General features: G+C 38.0%; 1 protein-coding gene and 1 long non-coding RNA gene across 6 annotated transcripts in view; one reads left to right on the top strand and one right to left on the bottom strand.

Moving 5' to 3' along the window:
• tsnare1 (T-SNARE Domain Containing 1) overlaps window positions 1–15,556 on the bottom strand; it is a 149,194-nt gene that overhangs the window by 13,918 nt on the left and 119,720 nt on the right. For 4 of the 5 annotated variants that reach the window (XR_013799245.1, XM_079625319.1, XM_079625320.1 and 1 more), the window contains one exon: window positions 10,412–11,642. The exons of the other annotated variant lie outside the window; for it this stretch is intronic. The gene's annotated coding sequence lies outside the window, so the exon portion shown is untranslated. Of the gene's footprint in view, window positions 1–10,411; window positions 11,643–15,556 lie in introns of those variants that run through there. 5 annotated transcript variants of the gene reach the window in all.
• Window positions 1–15,556, top strand: part of LOC307005310 — a 338,262-nt gene that overhangs the window by 242,911 nt on the left and 79,795 nt on the right. The gene's annotated exons all lie outside the window — the stretch shown is intronic.

The following is a 15,556-nucleotide window of genomic DNA, read 5'->3' as shown; positions in this document are numbered from 1 at the left end:
CGTCGTTACAACATTTACTTAAAATAAATGCTGTTCTTATTCATTAAAGAATCCTGAAAAAATCTGTCATGGTTTCCATGTTTCTTTTTTTAAATTACGTAAGCAGCACAATTGTTTTCAACATTGATAATAATAACAAGCAAAGTTTCTTAAATCAGCATATTAGAACGATTTCTGAAGGATCATGTGACACTGAAGACTGGAGGAATGATGCTTAAAATCCAGCTTGGCATCACATGAATAAAATATATTTTAAAATATATTAAAATAGAAAACGTGTGAGTGAGAGAGTTATATATGTGATAGTGTGTGTGCTGTGTGTGTGTGTGTGTGTGTGTGTGTGTGTGTTGGGTTTCAGTTGGGTTGGCAAAGCCTGTATATCCCGTTTCTGCAAGGAGGCTGTGGGGTATTCAAAGAAATTATAGCATCTTATCTCTAGACTACATTAGGTGCTTTATGGTAATGGTTTATGGTATTAGTCTTCAGTGAGCCTGCGTGCGTGTGCTGGCTGAATTGATGTAAAGCTCTATTAAAATAGATGGCAATATTTTTCAGGGGTGCGAGGGTCACTCTGTCTCGCAGGACAGGCTCGGTTATTCCCAGCGGATGTTGACTTATGCCTGGCTGGCTGGTAATTAGGCCAGGTAATAGCTTGCTTTGATGAGGACCGCGTGCGGGAGTCACAAGAGAAAGAGCTTATAATTGAGTGGTCAGCCTGGGACTACCATCAGCTGACAGCAATGAAGTGCACTGATCAACAAAAAACGTGCTGTCGCATCCAACAGTGGATAGACAACACACACACACACACACACACACACACACACACACACACACACACACACACACACACACACACACACACACACACACACACACACACACACACACACACACACACACACACACTAAAATCACACTTTATTTACTAATAGCTATGATATGTGATCACATTGTGTTTTCAGTCTGATCCAATAGAATGACAGACATTTGAAGAGACAACGCCAAATGGAAGATGATCAAAAAAACCGGCCCTTCTAGTTATGCCTGAAAGAAACATCCCTGCCTTATAAATAGGTACTGATTGGAGACGGATTGCAATTCTAGTCATATACGGTGAACAGACTCTAATAAGTAGTATCTCTGTCAACGTCTGACTTTTAATTGCTTAATGAGGGCCAAGGATCACGATAACTGAACTCTCATTTCGTGCCTGCTGGAAAGTGTTTGCTAATACTGGCACTGTCTTCGTTAGTCTTGGCTCAGAAGCTAAAAGGGGCCAAACTTCTGACCTCTTAAGAATTGGACGTTATCAGACACAAATTGATGTTTGGTTCTACATCTGTCTCCAGCTCAGCTTTAGTTCTTTGATCATTTTTCAAAGCAACACACTGCAAAAGAAGCCTTTACATCTCTGTCTTTTACAGAGAGGGATGTTTTCCGAGATGAGCCCTATTCATGTTGTCTTGTTAAGTACCCTAATGAATACACCACTAGCGAGTGTCTATATGTGAGGTCATCTCAGTTCAGTTATTGTAGCACCAAAAGAGGAAAAAAAAAAAGCAAAGATCAAATTTTATCAGCAATTATTTACTTTTACTAATTTTATTTACTCATGTCGTTCCAAAACGACATGACTTTCACTTTCTTTCTGATGTGGAACACAAAATAAGATATTTATTAGAAGCATGTTGTCCATATACAGTATTGTCAATGGGGACCAAACCAAAACTGGACCCCACGTACACTGGACTTTCAGTGTATGAACAAAGTCATACAGGTTTGAAACAGTATGAGGGTGTGTAAATGATGACAGAATTTTACGAAGGGTGAACAATCCTTTGAAACCTGCACAGACACATTGTCTGGGTTTAAACTCCCTACAACAATGAATCTACTTTACACAGTAAAAAAAAAGAAAAAAAGAAGAAAGTATAGGCTAATCAACTTGGATGTTTAAGTAATTTCAACTTAAATTACATTAAATGAGTTAAATCTTGTATAACAAAAAAGTAGAAAATTGCTTAACTTATTTTTGATGAGTTAAAGCAATGTAAAAATTTTGATCATATAATTTTACAGTGTAGCACAGAAACCTCCCAAAATATGTAGTTCTTAATTCTTTTATGAATTTTAGCTTGTTTTATAATTTGCCCTATTGTACAGTCCTCACACTGAAATTCACATTCAGCCAAAAGAGTGTCAGTCTCTGGGAAGCGAGTGATGCGTTCCATTGTTGAGATATTCTTAGTAAATTATCTCTTCAAGTTAATGTCCATTACAGTCAATGGCTCAATGGTTTGGAAGGAAAAAGGAAACGGAAGAACTGTTGTTTTGTTCCAGTTAATAACTAATACGTTAGAATTGTTAAACTAATGTTTTTTTTTTTTAAATGCCACAAGAAGAGTGAAATAATGTGATGATATAAATATAGGAAATTAGCTTTTTTTTTCTCATTGAACTGATACACAGTACACAGATTTGAGAACCTGATCTCTCTTTCATCTTTGATCCTGGAACAACATTCCAATAAGATTTGAGGAACACGTTTACAGTTTGTGTCAAAATTAGGCTTACAACCCAGTGCTTCTACATCAGTGTTATTCATCTTTTCTCTCTGATTTTAGGGATAAGTTATGGGTAGGTTAGGGATATGGTTAGGATTAGAGTTTTGGACTGGAATGTTGTTCCCGATTCAACAAAGTTGATCCAGGAACGCATGTAACGTTGCAAAATCCGGGCGTGCCACATATTTATTGTTCATTTATTATATAACTGCTAAAATAACATTTCAGATGTTTCAAATGTTTAATGACAACGGTTAAGCACAATAATAATGACATCAAATGCATATATATATATATATAGTGACATCCATAGCAACATCAGTGCTCACCCTGTAAATAATTTCCTGTCCAGTTTCTCCTTTTTGAAAAAGATCACACAAGAAATGCTCTTCACAATCACACAAACTCGCACGGTAACTAAATGGTCGAGACCAATGAGAAAAAGAGGCTGACTGCCAAATAAGAGATTTAAAGTCCAGCAAAAGCAGGAAGCTTCAGAAGTATGCCTGGCTATTGTCAGAAAGTAATTCCATTTCATGAATAAGCGCTTGACTGCATACAGTGACAGCCTAGTCTTCAGCCTGTCTCTCTTGGCATCTCTGCCCGCGCCAAACACTGACAGAATGTCATTTTAATGTTTGCAAATTCCAGGGTGAGAGCAGTGCATTCTTCTCTTCCCTTTTTCAACTCGCGCCACACCGAAGGATGTTCAAAATAAACGTAAATAGGAAAAGGGGAATTGATTGACATGCTCCATCTCATCTAATTGATTGTGTACAACATAAAAGCATTGTGAGTTTGAGTGAGGGCCCGTTTGATGAAGGGGCTGAAATGGTACATATACTCTTAAGAAAAATCTAAAGCATGGTGGTCAAGATGGTTTTACTAGCCAAGGTGGTCAACCAGCCCAGAGCTAAACAGCAAGTTGTGCAACAACAATGCAGAATACATCACAGAAAATCAGGCAAAAAGAAATGGATATATAAATCACCCAACAAAAAGATTTTCTGTGATAAAGCGGCACTGACCTAAAAGCTGCAAACTTAAACCATAATTGTTCCACCTTCAACCAACTGGAAACCATATACAATCAGTTACCCTTATCATAAACAAGGATCTTTTGGAAGGTCTGCTATGAAATAGCATGGATCTTATTGAGCAGACATGCTGTTATAACACAGAACATTTTAACCACTTAAATAATATGCGTTTACACAAGTTGCCTGCACTGTTGTGATTGTGCTCAGATGTGTGTAACAATTATTAGAGCTGGTTTTCTCAACATTTATTTTCTCACATCCAACTAATTTTTTTTTTTTCAAGAACAAAAGTCTTTATTTCTACTTTACTGAACTAGACTAAGCCTAGAAAGTCATTGTAGATTATTAAACACTGTGTTCTTTAGGTTGTGAGACCAGTGGCTAGTGCCTGCAGATGAGGCCAAAAGATCAAAACAGACGTGTTAATGCACGGGCCCGAAAGAAGCATTTGCCTAGTGGGACGTGGGTGCAATCGTCTTTCAGCCGGGTCTAACTGGGCCTGACAGTTTTCTTTTTCAGAACATGCACAGAGAGATGCAATATGCATGAGAGGCCTGTATACTGCCTGCCCTACTCTTTACTGACCGGCCCCTTTAGAATTGGGAACTAGAACAGCTTCACCTGACAACAAACATGCCTCACCAAGTATTATCTTTCCTAAGTTGACATTTGTCTGAGGATTTGTGTTAGCGGTCGTGTAGAGTTTAAATCAACTTCTTCATAATGCTATAAAACATGAAGGAGGTTGTGTCAAGTTTAAGTTGTGCGGTTAATGTGCCATGATTCGCTCTGTTGTAAAGACCAGTTTAACTCGACCCTGGCTGGCACCGTTTCAGCAAAGAAACATCCATCCATCCATCCATCCATCCATCCATCCATCCATCCATCCATCCTTCCTTCCTTCCTTCCTTCCTTCCTTCCTTCCTTCCTTCCTTCCTTCCTTCCTTCCTTCCTTCCTTCCTTCCTTCCTTCCCTCCCTCCCTCCCTCCCTCCCTCCCTCCCTCCCATCCATCCATCCATCCATCCATCCATCCATCCATCCATCCATCCATCCATCCATCCATCCATCCAGAAATTCAATAAAGTATAAGTAAATGTAAAATAACACTGCATAGTCTTCACAGTATAAATTAAACATCCTTATCCTTATTAAAGTCCCTGTAGAGTCAAAATTAAGTATCTGTTCTGAGTTTGTCACACCACGCTGCAACTTACACTCATTGCCGATGATGGCACCAGTTGTTGGCACGACGAGAGGATGAAGGCCGAGGCGGGAGATAGTCGGTTCATTCACCAGTAACAGCGGATTATCAGTGAATCCGTTGTCTCCGACTAAAGTTTATAAAACTATCCTGTGTAAAATGATCACTACAGAGGCGGGTTTTGGCGGTGATCCTCAGCTCTCCATCAAGGTGGCTCTTCACAAAATTAATCCACCTCTTCTTGATGTGATCGTTTTTCTAAAATTTAAATAAGGACACCAATCTGTTTTATACGTGATCGCATCCAGGTAGTACGCATTTCTGTGACGAAGGCATAGCTAGCTAGCAAACTGTAGGCTGTAGCCTAGTAACTAGTACTGACAGTAACTCGCGATTGAGCGGCAAACTGATGTGAATGTGCTATATTGTTAGGGGAGGGGCCATTCTCAGTGGCTCCAGTGCGTCATCGAGCCCCCGTTTTAGCCCCGCCCCAAAAATCCGGAACACAGCAATGGTGAAAAACTGTTTAACGGTCTATCTCCACAATTCAGTACTTCACAGTTCACAGTCTTTGTAATATGTTTTAGCAATACATTTCTAACATTTATAATGTGTTTAGATTTTGTTTTTTTTGAATTGCCTTTACAGGGACTTTAAAGTTACAAAAGTTATTCAGTCAAGAGCAGTGAGATATTTTTTCTTTGTCCTTCGTTGTTTGATTGACATTAAAAACACAGAGAGCAGCAGGAGGCTGATGTCACTCTAAGAGCGAATGCACAAATCTGATATACTGACACTGTACACATGCGTTTACTATCTCAACTGTTAACGTTCACATAAGACATAACTGACTATGTTTACTAGGATACTCGCATTTTTTGATAATTTTGTGTGAATTTGTCCACTGAAGTCAATTGCAAGAAAACATGAAAGAGAGCTCAATAAAAATAAAACAATTATAATAATAATAAAAAAAGAAAGAAAGAGAGCTCAGTTTCATATTCCCGCGTTGTCTGAGACGCGGCTTTTTGGGTGCTCGCTTCGGATGTTTGCTCACATAAAGCTTTCCACACAGTAACAAAATGAGCTCCCTTTGGGTCTTCTTGTCAAAGCTTAAACTTTCGTGACGATGTAGCGCTGGCCGGTCCACTATCCCGAGCGTCGTTCACATTTGTTCACGTTCATGCATTGTTAAAATTTATAAAAATGTTACCGGCCAAATGGCGAGTGCCACATTTTCATGTACTCGCTAAAGCCCACAATTACTCGCGAATACAATCAGGATTCTATTCTTTACACAGTTGGTTCACAAAGACATCAAACGGTAGGTTACTCCATTTCATAAAAATAAATAAATAAACAAATACATTAATTAATAAATTAAATGACTGAAGTGACAGATTGCATTTAATTTTGACAGAGATATTTCAGTTATGCCAAAGATGTCATCCCATGTTAACATAATAATACACTATGAACTCTCGATTGCTAGTTGTCCAACATAATTACTTGCTTTTCTGCTGACATCCTCAAGATGTGATTATGAAAACACCTCTTCCCTGAAATACCTATTTCAGAGTTATCAAATAATATGTTTGCCGTTTCTTCAACTGTCTATGAAAAGCTTCTCAGGAATGCTTCTTTCAGTTGGCCAAGTACGATTTTGAGTAATTGTCAGAATGCATTTGTCCTCCACATGTAGATAGTGCCCAAACTATGTGCACGTTTGATGTGGCTTTGTATTTTCAAAGACTTTAAATGGCGATTCAATGAAAGCAGGCATCTTTTATGAGTAAGAACATCAAGTAATCCTGAAGCGTGTTTTTCCATTCCACTGCACTACTTTTTTATTGTTTTTCAATGTAAACACTTGCTAGTTGGACATTTCCGTATCTTTTGCAGCATCTCGCGCATGACACCGCATCCTAAAATCGAGGCGCTCAAGTTAAAATCTTTTAAGACCTTGCACTTTTTTCATTTCACTGACCTGTGTCTTGCATTTTTAACAGCAAAAAAACGTGTTTTGTGTGAACCGGCCCAGACTTGCAGAAGAGCAAAATCAATCAGTGTCAAACCTAAAATAGAAATGACCAACATGCACTCCAAATCAATCTGTACATCATAACATCGTGCCCATATATTCATGCTTATGGATTCCTGACATTTTGCTGCTCTTTAAAAAGCAGCCGTGAGTGAGCAGGCTGGTCAGAGAGAAGTTATGAAGTGGTGGAAGACATTTATCCATATGTCAGTGATAAGAGGCAACCTGTCAAAGCCTTGATGCTAAACTGCACCACCCAATGCATAAACACTCTCTCTGACTGCACGCGGACAGTTCTTTTGTGCGATCAATGCCAGCTAGAGGCATTTTAGAAATCATCGATAACAAACACACCTCCGTTCTCTTTCTTATTCCATCCTGTATCCGTCAAGAGCAAATTCGCCCATTGCCTAAGCAGTGGAGACAGTGTTGCGTTATTGACCACGCTGTCTGCATTTATGTGTGTGTAAGTGACTGCCATCATGATGGAAGCTTTAATGGAAGTGCAGGGCTGTGACAAATGTTTTCCATTGACATGTTTACTAAATGTCCTTTTATGCAGCTGTAACTATTAAATGCACACTTTGGAAAGATAAATGTGACCGTTTGAGATTGCGTAATCATGTTCATGGATTCATTGGGATTCTGCTTGGTTATATTAGTCAGGGAGGCCAGCGTGGAGACCAACTTAAACCATATGAGACTTTTTTTTTTTAGGTTAGAGAAAAATATGTTTTTTTCCCCCCCAGCATTGTTCCTGCCAAACTTATCAAATTGCCCGTGGCAGATTATTTTCTAATATTTGTGCTTCCTCCAATGACTTGTTTTGCAAAATGCATTCAAGTCTTGGTAGCTATTGTGATCGCAAACGCAGCAATATGTTGCAGAAGCTCGGCCCATTAGAAGGACTTTAATTCTCACTACAGAGGGCTCCCTGATTCATGAGGCCTAGAGGAGCAATAACTCAGAGATTTATCCCCTGCTAACAGAGTTGCAAATGGGACAGCCAAGAGAAGCTGATGATGTACTGTTGCTGCCAGTTAGCCAACATTTTACCACCTAAACAAAGATGGATTTAGGAAGAATAGCATGTTAGCATCTATATTTCTACTAGCACGACCCAAGGGATTTTTTGCACATGAGGGACAACATAAAAATTAGTCTTGTTAAAGAGAAGACAAAGACATGGTTTGTTGAATATCTCTGGTAACCAAACATTCAATATTACAAAATTATGTATTTATGTATTTGTTTGTTTATTGTACACTTACAATACTGTTCAAAAGTTTGGGGTCAGTAAGATTTAATAATAATAATACTTTTATTCATTAAGGACACATTAAACTGATCAAAAGTGACAGTAAAGACATGTATAATGTTACAAAATATTTCTATGTCTAACAAATGCTGTTCTTTTGAACTTTCTAGTCATCAAAGAATCCTAAAAAAGCAGGTTTTCCAGCATCAGAATCAGCATTTTTGATCATGTACAGTAACTGAAGACTGTAGTAATAATGTTGAAAAGACTAGTAATAATGCTGAAAATTCAGCTTTGCTGTCACAACAATAAATTACATTTTAAAGAATAATAAATTTTCACACTTTACTGTATTAAATACATTTAGCCCAGGTAAGCATAATATACTTATCAAAAACATAAAAACATTTTTAACACTTTATTTTAGGGTGCAATTCTCACTATTAACGAGTTGCTTATTAGCATGTATATTGCTAGGCCATCGGCAGTTTTTTTTGTACTTAAAAGCAAATGCCTTATTCTGCATGACCATATTCTAAATTCCTTAATCCTCCCAATACCTACATTTAACAATTACCTTACTACATTTTAATAAGCAACAATTAGGAGTTTATTGAGGCAAAAGTCGTAGTAGTTCATTAATAGTGAGAATTGGACCCTGAGACCAAAAACATGTGTCAACCTGGTTGGTAAATATTTTTGGTCTCCCCAACCTTTTGAACAGTAGTGTACCTGGTTCCCAGAACGATTAATTAACATTCTGTTAGGATTCTGTTCTGTTCAGTGTGTTTGTTTTGGTCATTCTTTTCCTCTGTGTCAGTTTCATTCTGTTCACCTGCTGTTTATTAATTATCTCATTAGTTCCCTCGTTTAGTCTGATATATATATTTTCTCTCTTTTGTTCAGTCCTTGGTCATGTTTTGCATTGTTTATGCTAGTGGCTGTGTTATCCAATTCTCCTCCGGTTATCTCAAATATTAAAGACTGTTGTTATTGTATTTCTATTGTCGTGCGCTTCTTTCACCACAGCCACATGTGACACATTCATATTTAAAAGCTTTCTCTCCAAGTTTTTTGCACCTTTTGGATTAGCATGGTGACAGAAAATAAAGACTAAAGATCGAATGCTGCATTGTTGTGCAACATCTCATACATCACTGCAATAACTTTTTTTTTATGTTATAGTTTTCGTACGCATAGATTTAGGGTACGTTTACATGACAACAATATGCTTAAAACTAAGCTAACTATAACTTTTTACTTTGACTTTTACGTGTATACAGACGACTCCATTGTCAAAATGATCCCCATTCTCACGGATCATGACTCAACGCGCTGCATTCTGCTGCCAGGCCATTAGATAGCGATGAAACATTATAAACGGAACATGTAATACTCATGTGCATGACATCATCATCGTCTTCAGAGAGTCACGTCTTTATCGTTTACACAGAGACCCATTTTCAAAAGTTTGCGTTTTCAGCCACTCAAACTGCCATTGTCGTGTAAACGGACGGCCAAAACACATTTTACATTTTTAGTTCAAAACGGGGTTGTGTAAACAGCCCCAAAGCTAACAAGGAACATTATAGCATCATTAAGCTACAGTACAGTATATGCATGGCATTGGCTATCATCCAAGCTTTACAAATATCTTACAAATTAGGGCTCTCAGACTCTCAGTAATGACGTTCTTTCTAACTTAGTAGTAAATGTTAGTTATAACTAATCTGACAAGGCCTTATCAGCCAAATTGTGTATATAACATCCTGTCAAACTTTGACCCCTTCCTATACAGTATATCATATCCCTCAGTTAAATTGTAAGAACAAAATAGAAGCTGAATGCTCGAATTAAAGCTAACCCTTCTCGTGCACTTTACATTTATCAACGCATACGCTTAAACAGCTTCTACAGTAACTCATAAACACGGCAGCTAGGCATTAACATTCTGCAGCAGCCATCACGATGCACCAGACGAAATTGCTATGACAGAAAAAGCTATAACTATACCCCATTCAAATTGCACGTTGACTTTCTCTGCTCACAACAGAGATGATCCGACAGTGAAGATAATCACTCTGAGAGGGAAGCATAGTGAGCATGATGCCGTCTCTGAATGAACAGTGTGCCATGAAGTTCCTGTCTCATATTGATTAGCAGGTGAATGACTGATCCAGTACAAACCTATTATTTCCATTATTTGTATGTCAGTTCTCTTGCCATCAGAATCTGCTGAAGTTTTATGAGCTTTGAGTGTGCGCGCGAAAGACAGACAGCGAAATAAATGGAGATTGGTTTTTAAATTGTTCTGTTTAATCATAGCCGGCAAATAAACAATATGCGGGTTAGGGTTAGCCTAACCCTAACCCTCAACCTAAATATGAGCAGTGCAATACAACACGATACTGAACATTTGAAATATTATTCATTTTGGAAAGAAAGCCTATGATTTTATGGTTATGCAAATGAAAACAATAACTCTGTTCTCTCTCAACAGGTGTTCTATAACGGCAGGCTACCTGCTGCATTCAAATGTCAGTTTATAATACCAGCTTTTGGTAAACACAGACAGCAGGTTACAATCTTAAAAGAGAAATGTACACCAATTATGTCTTTCTAACAAACAAATTGCCTTATAAAGAAGGTTCATAAAAAGAATGTCACAATTACAGTTTTTTTTCTTCACAGATTATATATTTGTGCCCTAGAAAAATAAATATACACATGTATTTTGAGCACAGTGTAGTAAAAGATCAACATGAGCTGATATGAGAACTAGCATAAAACTGATTCTTGAGACAGGACAAAACACAACATTGTGACAAAAAAAACTAAAAAAACAACATTTGGACCTTGCAATTAATGATTTTGACACAAATGTACTATATTATTTATAATGCTTATATACTTTTGTCAACCTGTATATGTTAATATACAGGTTAACCCCCCACCCCCACCCAACACGCACGCACACACACACACACACACACCTCAAAAAGATGATACAGCAATAGTAGAGCTGAAAAATTGTTTAAAATGATCTGAACTGATTCTATGTAATATCATGTCATTAATTCATTGAAATTAATGATAGATTTGTCCATTTCTATACATATACCATATTTCACATATTATTATTTTTTACATCTGATGGTGTACAGCACAGCCAGTTTTGTCTCAGTACTCAAGAATCAGCGATAAATTACATAAAAGAGATTTTAAAGTTGGCATAGAAGCCCGCAGCAACATTTAGTCTATTTGGATTTGTTCTTTGATTCGAGTCCACTTTGAAGAGGTAAGGAGCAATTAAATGCACATTACAGTACAAAGCTCTGATTAAAAATCATTAAAAATAGACTCTTTTATAGAACACTCACACACACTCACATTTCCGTACAGGCATACACAGACAAAAAAAACACACACAATCCGACAGAAATACAGATATAAATAAGAGGAGAGGAAGTGAGCGCAGATGGACTACGTACATACTCTTGTTTTGCCGGGAAATTGGAGTGGAAACAGAGATCTCTGAAAGAATAACAGAAAAGGGTCAAAAGTCACAAAGCAGGTCAACACAATAATGAAGGACAAAAACCGGTGGATGCACTGGCAAACTGCTTCACCCACGGCATGATATCTCTAGCCAGTTAAAATATTAACTGGTGTGGAAGCAAATTGCACATTTTATTATTAATTTGTCCTGTGGTTTGCGGATGTAAATTATGATTAGTGGTCAGACCTAAAGTTTTAATTAAGTGCAAGCCTAAGTTTGGAACAGAAGTGGTTATTAATCATCCAACTAGGCAATCCATAAAAGGCCATAGCTCATCACTTTCATCCGAAATTATCTTTATTCAGAGTGCAAACAAGAAACCTTTAAGTAAATGAGAGTTACGGAGGCATTATTCCCTGTCGCTGGATGTTGGGTAGTATCACATGCTTGCTATCCAACATCAAACTTAAGCTTAAAAATATATATATTTTATATTTTAAGAGGAAAAAATTATTGTCTCTGGGAAAAGAAACATTAACATCTATTTATTAAAATAAAAACATTTACAGTAAAACAGCACTCTTTTTTTGCTTTTGTGATATTTCTTAAATATTTGACTTGTCCTCATCAGCAGTTGCAATCCATACATCTGTGCAGTAGAATGTGAACGATTCTGTTTGCAACTGACCAAAATGAATGAATCGGATATTACATAACTTGTTACGAGAACAGCCAGTCACTCTTGGGAACGTTGCTAAACACTTGTCTGCACAATTACCTGTATTTACACCCTACATCTTGTAAAGTTATTTTCCTTTCACTGGCCTTACTCTCTGTCTTTCTTTTCCCTCAGACTCATTTCAGCTTCTGTGCCTAAGGCTTCCAGGTCACGTCACCAGGGTCTGAACGGTAAGTCTGATCTCAGATGACCTGTCTCTGCCAGTCTGGGTCTGCAGGGCTGATCTGAGGTCAGCGCTGACACACGAAGGACTCAGGACGGGCCAATAAAGTAAGACTGAAGGGCACTGCGGCGTTTTGATGTGCTTCTTCACCTGCTTTAAGCTATTCACCCATGTTGGGAGTTTATTTGATGCATATAGAAAGCCAAAAATAACAGCATTTATTTGAAATAGATTTTTTTTGGTAACATTTTTGGTAAAACGTTTTAACTGTAAAATACAAAAATATTATACAAATAATAATAAAAAAAATTTTTTTTTAACAAAACTCTTGCTGACCCAAAATATTTGAACATCAGTAAATGTGCAAGCAAATAAGTTCTTGCATGCACACATTTTTAATGGGATTTTCAGTCTGCTTTGGCCTGTTTCTCACACAAAGCTATTGTATGCATATAATTATGTTTTTTAAATGATATGAGGTTGAGCAGATCAGTTTTGGGTGAGCTATACCTGTAAGTTGGGGTGAGGTGAGGGCATTTGTGAGATATACACGCATTTCACTATGCGGTCCAATTCCCTTTACAATACGCTTTATTTTAATTCCACATAACTGTTTGTGTTCACATAATTGTTACTGCCACATTTGGTGATTTGATATGTTGTTTTAAAAACAGCCAGATACGTGTGACTAAGCATCTCGTATGAATTCCAGTAATATTGAGAACAACAAAATAAATGTCAACAAAATAAATGTCAACTGATGATTCTGCCAAAGAGAGGAGGAGGAGGTTTTTAATGCGTGTGTGTGTGTGTGTGTGTGTGTGTGTGTGTGTGTGTGTGTGTGTGTGAATCAGGAAAAAATGGCAAGGCAGAGAGAAATGACAGATGAGCATTATGTGAACGTCTCACAAAAAGGTCTCAGAAACGTCCATCAGTCCTGATGTCATTGTCGCCACTGTGTGGGAATCTTGGCTGAGACGATGAGAGACAGAGGGGGAGTGAACAAGCCAGTAAGCGAGGGGAATGGTAAAGGAGTAAAGGGATGAAAGGATGGAGAACTGAGAAAGAAAGAACACCTGCTTTGAAGTGACAGAGATCAGAGAGCAACCTCCACCCAGGCTGTCTCTCTGGCCAAGAAGCTCGCTCTGCTGGGTACGTCCACATCAAAGACTGCTTCACAGCCACCGCGGGGAGGATCTCCCCCAGACACAGAGCTCACAAGTCTCACTCTACCTCTGTGCCAACTGTGCCACTATACCCATTATACCAGCATCATACTCTGAGTGAAAATGACATGAGAGGGGAGCTAGAGAGCGTCTGAAGCAACTCGAAGGCTTATGAGACAGAGTTGAAGTGATGAGGAATCTGCTAAACATAAGCACATAAACTGGCAAAACAGAGCAATAGCTGAAGACTAGGGTATATGGGGCCAAAGCTCCCAGGGTAAATGTCGCTATGTCGTAAAGGTCTGTCGCTATGCACTGCAAAACTGTCCTATTCCATGAGGTCATCGCGTGCAATGAGTAAAGATTGAATTTGAGGTCATTTGAGCACCATCATTTTGAAATGTTGCATTTTGAAATGACAGAGAGAAAATATTCAAAGGTGTCATATAATGCTATTCTAAAAGTTAACTATTTTGTTTATTGGGTGTAATAGAACAGGTTAAGTAAGAGATAATGTACATCCAGCCGGTTGTTATCTCAGAATAAACCCCCGACGGGGTGATGAGGACGCGAAGCGGAGGGGTCTTGCATCAGCCTGAAGGGGGTTTATTCTGAGATAACAACCGGCTGGATGTACATTATCCCGCTTATTATACAAGGCTACTTGCCACGTAAGTAAATAATTAGACAAAGCATTGTCAAAATGTTGGATCTTAAAGCTCTTAAAGCTTCCGGAGAGAGAGAGCAGTTGCTAGCGCGGCAAGTTCAAACTAGACTTTTAAGGGATACAGTCATACTTATTAAACAGAATTTCGCCACATAAATAATTATGGGAATAAGAGATATTGATTTCAGATTAAACTGTTTTCAAATTTACCGTACCTGTTTGTTACCCTATAATTCAACAGTGTACAAAAAATAGTCACAAAATGGCAGCAGCTGCGTTTGTATGAAAGAATAGAGCGTGGCCATGATACCGGATGGCATAACTAACTGTACACAAAATATTGATTCGATTGAGTTTTAATATTTTATTAGCTCACCAAAAGCAAAACTTCCACGAAGAAAAAAAGTTCCTAGCAAGCGTATAGTGCTGCTGACTTCAGTAACCTGAGCCAGCGTTATCTGTTTTCAGCAGTTGTTATCGAGGAATAACATACCATTGAATGGTGTGATTGACCAATCAGAATCAAGCATTCCACAGAGCCGTGTAATAACTTACTTTAATGCACAAAAAACATAATTTTTCACACACTACAGTACATTATTGGAGCTACTCTATTCCCAGTCTGTCTGAAAAGTGCTCTTTTCTACAAAGCCCCTCCTTACAAAACGCTCAGAGTGAGAAGGAAAGCATTAAAAAAGCATCATATGACCCCTTTAAAGGGATCAATCCCCAAAAAATGTAATTCTGTCATCCGTTACTTTATCATACTGTTCCAAAACTGTATTACTTTTTTCTATGGATCTCAAAATAAGATATCAAAATAGCACAAAATATGGAACTAAAACTGCTGGCAAAGAAAGATGCAGAATACATGTAATTGTTTTATATAATTGGAAAGGAATATATTTCTTCCTAAGGATGTTTAATTTGGCACACACTGACTCCAATCACAACTGATATTAAAGGCACACTATGTAATTTTTCGCCGCTAGAGGTCATTTATTCAAAACAAAGGCGTAGCTTGACGATTACCTTGATTTCGCGGAATCATGGTCTTCACCTCTACAGCCGGTGGAGAATACGACTGGCAGAAATCATATTCATGGATGACCGGTAATATATTAAAGATTTATTAATGTTAGGAAAGCCGTTGGAGTGGAACGAGGCCGCTGGAGCGATTGCTAATGAGAGACAAGCACGACACACGGCTCGAG

This window comes from Phoxinus phoxinus, assembly GCF_949152265.1.
Source record: "Phoxinus phoxinus genome assembly, chromosome: 10".
Taxonomy (NCBI): domain Eukaryota; kingdom Metazoa; phylum Chordata; class Actinopteri; order Cypriniformes; family Leuciscidae; genus Phoxinus; species Phoxinus phoxinus.
The sequence above is the reverse complement of the archived record's forward strand: the minus strand, read 5'-3'. Positions and strand labels throughout refer to the sequence as shown.